The 6,000-nt window shown below is 46.5% G+C and overlaps 1 protein-coding gene across 5 annotated transcripts in view; it reads right to left on the bottom strand.

Annotated features, from left to right (window-relative positions):
* Positions 1-4,084: 4,084 nt before the first annotated feature.
* Positions 4,085-6,000, bottom strand: part of C8H18orf63 (chromosome 8 C18orf63 homolog) — a 47,239-nt gene continuing 45,323 nt past the window's right edge. For all 5 annotated transcript variants that reach the window (XR_011441620.1, XR_011441621.1, XR_011441622.1 and 2 more), the window contains one exon: positions 4,085-4,398. The gene's annotated coding sequence lies outside the window, so the exon portion shown is untranslated. The remainder of the gene's footprint in view (positions 4,399-6,000) is intronic.

Below are 6,000 nucleotides of genomic sequence, written 5' to 3'. Positions count from 1 at the left end.
CCTTCAGGCCTGTTCTGTTGGGACCCGCAGTGGGTCCACACGGCTTGAATTTTGTGCACCCGTTTGAGGTGCCACCCAGCCTCTCTGACCTGTGCTGGAGTTGCACAGCATAGACGGCCCTCAACTCATGCAGTAGACATGTTGTGTTCTGAAACATTGCGTGTGAATCCTACCATTTCCCTCCCCGCTGACCGGATGTTCCAGTTTCTGAATCTGCTCTCGCATTTCCATTTATGAAATCCTGACCCTGTCTCCTAGCGACACTGCAGCCACATGGCTTCAACGGCTCTTTTCCTGCCACCTTGGGCAGCACGTCCATCTGCTTAAACTGGTCCAGGCAGGCCCAGGGGCCAGGGACATTTTCTGGTTCTCTGAGCCAGGAATTTGAAAGGCTTCCCGACCTCTTTGTATCTGGTGCTGATTAACATTCTACTGGCCTCGCCTCGTGGGTACGCCAACATATTTATATCTAACATCTTATTTATAATCTTGGTTAATAAGAAAGATCCGAACACAGGACACAGACAACACAGAAGTGTTTGGAGGACACGCACAACTTCATAGTTTGTTCATCCAATCGCACCTCCAGCCCCTGTCACAAACTGCCCCATTATAGTCCCTTGTCATAGTTGTTCATTCTGAGAACAGGCCTCATGTGGGCTGCAAACTGTCAATAAAAGGAGAGTGGCTGGCTCATTTACACGGTGATCGATACCATGCTTCTTGTGGCTGGTTGAATTAACACAAATAATAAATGACATATCTAAAAGCAATTCATATCAGGATTTCTGAAGTTCTTTTAATATTTGCTCACTTTGTGCTGGGTGCAAAAAAAGTCAAGGACCAGGATCTGCCTTCAAGAAGCTGATGACCAGGGAGGGAGACAACAAGGCTGAGTGAACTTGACATGATGGACAGCGCATCCGGCTCCACGGAAATGAGCGGACACGCGGGAGGAGAGGAAGATTCACAGAGGGACCGGGAGAGAAGGCAGCCAGCTCATCCCTGTGGTCAGAATCAGGGGGCAGGCAGTGGGGGAAGGCAGAGGGAAGAGAGGCTGGCAGGTGAAGCCAAAACCTTTGCGTGATCCCGTGAAAGCTCCGGAGGAGTCGTCCCGGCCGTCAGTCTGGGAAATGGCAATGTCAGCCTGAAGCATAACAAGGGATTGGGCTTGGAGCACTGGACTAGAGATCTGTGAGCCAGTTTGCTGCAATCCAAGTAGAATGTGGTGAGAGTCAGAACTGAGGCAGCGGGTAAACTGAGAGGAAGGAATCTGTCTGTTGTCTACAGGTTATAAATTGATTTTATATACATTATCTAATATGCTATAATTATATACAGCTATCTGTTGGTATGCTATATTATGTACAATACATAATATGTAATACTATAACCTATGTAATATTATACACTCTCCTGAGGCTCCAGCTCCTGAAGGCGGGGACAGTGGGGCTGGTAGAAGCTGCCGGCTTCCCTGGCCCTCTGCACCAGGCGGTCAGAGGCTGGCCGTGTGGGGCAGCAGCCTCCCCCAGGCCCTGCTGGACGCACACAGCTGCCGGCAGCTGCCAGTGCATGGCCCTCTGACGACCGGCTGCAGTTGCCCTCATGATCAGCCAGGAGGGGAGGGGCTGCTTTTCGGGCCACACAAAGGACACAGGCTTTGTCTCTTCCCCTCTTGTCCACCCTGACACCCTCTCAGAGAGCAAGCCAGGAGGGGGACTGCTGGGGGAAGAACAGAATGGCCCCCACTTTCCCCACCACCCCTCCCCCAAACACGTACACGCACACACACATGCACACACACATGCATAGACACAACATGCAAATCCTCTTGGGCCACGGTTCTAGCTGCATTGTGGGAGGAGAGGGCTCTGAAGCAAACCTGAGATTCACATCTTAAAATGAATGTGACTGAGTCTAAACCCAAATGAAACTTTCTAAAAACGTAAAGTGACTTCTGGGTTATGGCCCTGGACTGAGACGTCAATAAGGAAGGCTGCTGAGCGGTGGGAATGGAGAAGGTTGGGCAGCACAACTGGGAGCAGGTTTGAGGTGGGTTCGTGTATAAAGCGACATGTTGAATCTGGTCGCCAGCCTGAGTCCAGAAGGGAACAGAACCGCTGGTGTTTCTAATAACGGCCCATTCGTCACCCACCACGCCCGCACCTCCCCCTTTCGCCAGCTGCCCCTCCAAACCAGTGGGGGCCCCGGCTGACAAGCCCTTAGGAGCAGGCACCTCGGAAACAAGGAGGGTTTAGAAATGGTTTCCTGTTTACTTTACTCCCCAAAGCCAAAGCCAAAGCTCTCGCGACCCTTGAGCCGCATTTCCTCTTCCTCCCTTCTTCCCAGGGTGAGTGCCCACAGCGTGAGGAGGGCACCATGCCTCCGTTTATATTAAGCCGCTTTTGGAGCTGTTTCTGACGAGCATGGCCTTTTTGACCTCGTGCAAGAAGCTCGTCCTTGTCTGAAAACAGTTCCGCAGAAGGGAGCTCACACGCACTTGTTGCCAAGTTAGTTCATTCTCAGAGGGGACCGTGTGACCCTTGTGATTTTCATGCTCTATGGTCAGACAGCAACCACCACAGACCTGCCGGAATGCAGACGAGCTGGGGCTGAGAGGCAGGCCTGGAATGACTTGTATCCAGCCTTGAACAAACACCAACAGTACCATTGAAGGAAGGAAGACAGTCACACTGGGGCATGGTGATGATAACTCCTTGCACGGGGACAACCTTAAAGCTCCCCTCTGCTGGCCTGTGGTCCTGGCCCTGGTTTGTCCGTGTCTTCCAGCTGCAGGCAGGAACACCAGACTTTATCTTTTCCTCTTGCGGCTCTGGGAGCTCACTCGAGTCATTGGTTCATTTGTCCTCAAGATTACTGAGGGCCTCTATTGAGGCCCTGGATTACATTTCAGGTTAACTCTTGCCTGGAATTACGATTCCATAATGGACCAGTGTTCAAAGGACCTTGTACCCAGTAGGCCCTCAATGAATATCTGTTGAATGAGTGACTATAGGATACCGGGGATGTATGGTTCCCTGCTGTTGGCTCCCACTGTTGAAAATATCTGCTTTATGTTTTTCTACACTGTCATCTCTCACTTGTAGCATGACAATATCCACTTTTCTGTGGCTAGAGGGAAGGTGGCAGATGTGTGAAACAAAATCCTTAGAAGCCACACAATTGTGGGGGAAAGGAATTTGAAATGCACGTCTTCCTTCTTCCCCTTACCATTTATTTAAAAAATTTCCTGAATGCTCACTAATTATCATATAATCACTATGAATAAAATCCAAAGCCCATTTAAGGCCCCCCCTCATTGGACCTCAACCCACCAGTATAACCTTAACTCCTACAACTTCTCATCACCTACCCCCACTCCAGTCAACCTGGGCCACTCTCTGCCCGAAAAGGTAGCTGTGACTTTCTGACATCACGCTTGCAAATGCCCTTTTCCCTCTCCTACCCATTTTCCAAGGCACTCCTCAAGCCTCGAGTTCACAGAGAAGTCTTCTCCAACTATCCCAGAGGATCCTAGGAGGCATCTTTGTCCTCTAAACTCCTACAGCGCTAATTATCTGCACCACCCATGAGTCTATATTAGGTATGCTGTGTGTCAGAGTTATTTTTTCCCCATGTAAATACATCCTGTAGAATAGGCCCCATTTTTCTGTAACTCTGGGTTAGAAAAATGTAACTCTTGCCATGCTGTAAGCCCTGGGAGATGATGGTGAAGAAATACACCTGTTCCTCTCGCTCAGGTCTCTCAACCTTAGTGCCATGAGCATTTTGGGCGGATGCCTCTTTGTCGTCCGGGGCTGAGGCAACAGACTTAACGGCATCATGGCTGAACCCCAGCGTCTAGACAATAATTTCCACCAATGCTTTCTGGAAACATATTCTTTTCTGGCTTTCTTCTACGTCATCATCTTAGAATAAACTATATGACTCCTACAAAATCTTATCTTGTGCCATGGAAACTAGCAAATCCATCCAGAGAACAGATGAGTATTGCTCCACAGAAAGCCAGTAGAAACTTTTAAGGTACAAACGCAGACTAAAATTAAGAACTCTGAACTGTGAGTGTGGTTGGCCATGACATTTATATAACGATCTTATTTTAGAAAACTTGAGTAAAAGTCCTCTGTGATTGTGGCTGGGACCATGGCGACCTTTGGCAGCTGGTGACTGCTGGGTGGTGTTGCGTGAGCTGGGCCAATAGTCTAAGGAGGGCGGCAGACACTCATTTGGAGAGAAGCTGAGCTGTGGTTGCCCTGGTTTGGCAGCCTCATAGGATGTGGAGGTTTCCAATACTCATTAGAGAGACTAGAGAAATGCGAACATCTTCTCTCATTAGGCTGTTGTTAAATCCGGACTTGCGGAATTCAAAATTGGAGCCTGATGAAGAAATAAAATAAAATGTGAGGACGATTGCTAGAACAGAACTTCTCAAGATGTCAACAGACAGATGCACGACATGATCTTCTCAGATGAGGGACAAATGTGGCTAAAATTTCCAGTTAAGGAGTGTGGGTAGACATCATGGTTTCAAGTACCCTAAGAAGAAATAAACTTCAAACAAATAAAAAATGCCCCGAAGCTGTTCTATATTAACGTGGTTGCAGGCCACCACACAACTCCTTAACTCATTAGAGCCCTTTCTCGATGTGACTGCCTCTTTGAAAGTGCAAAACTCTGAATGACAGAAAAAATTACTCCTTCTTTTCTTCCCTTTAAATACTGTAAGTTCCCTAGAATTTGAGACCTTAAGGACTTACAGGAATTCAAACTACCAACTCCAGAATTTCTTCACTTATTTTCATCAACTGTTCCTTTGACTGTTAGTTCACAAGGCAGGGAAGTGTACAGTGTTTCCTGAGGATTAAAGAGGATTCCATATCTGCAGCAAGAGAAATGACCAGTGTCTCAAAACTTACTAGAACCCCTGTGTCGTAAGAACAAAGTTGAACAATCACTTTCCAGACGCTATTACAGTTAGAAAAGGGCTGAAGCTAGAGGCATTAGGAGCTGGCATTAGATACCAGTAGGCACCCACCGGGATTCAGGGGTTATTTTTATGTTCTAACTGCTTATGGAAAGCAAAGCAGAATCTACAATTCCCGTTCATGTTCCCAGTCCAATACATGATTATCTTCCTCACTGAATGATAGTAATAAACATGATGACCCTGAGTGAGACCAGATACCAAGAGATATATCTACGTGTATATATATATATATACAAGTATGTATATATGACTTTTTACATATACACTATTTGATAGATAGATAGATAGATAGACAGATAGATAGATGAACGCTTGATGAAGAGAGAATGGAGAAAAGTTATAATTTTAAAGTTTCTGCAATTTTCTGCCTCTTCAGAGCTAAGAGGTTGAAGTTATCTTTGAAGCTGGATGTCTCTTTCTTCTGGGAAGCCACCCCAATGGGGAGAAACCCTCTTCTGGGAAGGAGATATTTGAAACTATGTGGATCTGGCTCCAAGGAGCCAAACTCCTCTGCATGATGATGTAAAGGTTGTAATTATTGTGGTCAGAGTCACATTTCTGCAGATTGTGATTCTTTAATTTTCTTTCCCAAATATAGATTTGCACTACAATGTGCCAATATTTTATTGCTTTTTTTTTGTGGAGTTGGTGCATAGTTCCTCACAGGCAGTGTTGCGAAAAGACCTGCAGACTGCAGGAAATCCACACAGGCCTGACCTCCTCTGCACTGGAGGAGAGACCATTGAGAAAGAAAAAGAGAAATAAGAAGGAAATGTCAGGCAGAGCAAGGTAAGTTCAGACAAAAAAGGAAAGGAATCAACGAGGCTTGGGGTGGCTCAGTACAGAGACCACATACTGGGCTGTGAAACAAGTCTCAATAAATTTAAAATGAATGACCACAGTGGAATTAAACCAGAAAGTGACAACAGAAAGAGATTTGAAAAGACCACAGATATTAGGAAATTAAACATCAAGCTTCTAAATAGAAATCT

Source organism: Equus caballus, chromosome 8, assembly GCF_041296265.1.
Source record: "Equus caballus isolate H_3958 breed thoroughbred chromosome 8, TB-T2T, whole genome shotgun sequence".
Taxonomy (NCBI): Eukaryota; Metazoa; Chordata; class Mammalia; order Perissodactyla; family Equidae; genus Equus; species Equus caballus.
This window is presented reverse-complemented; position numbering and strand designations above follow the sequence as displayed.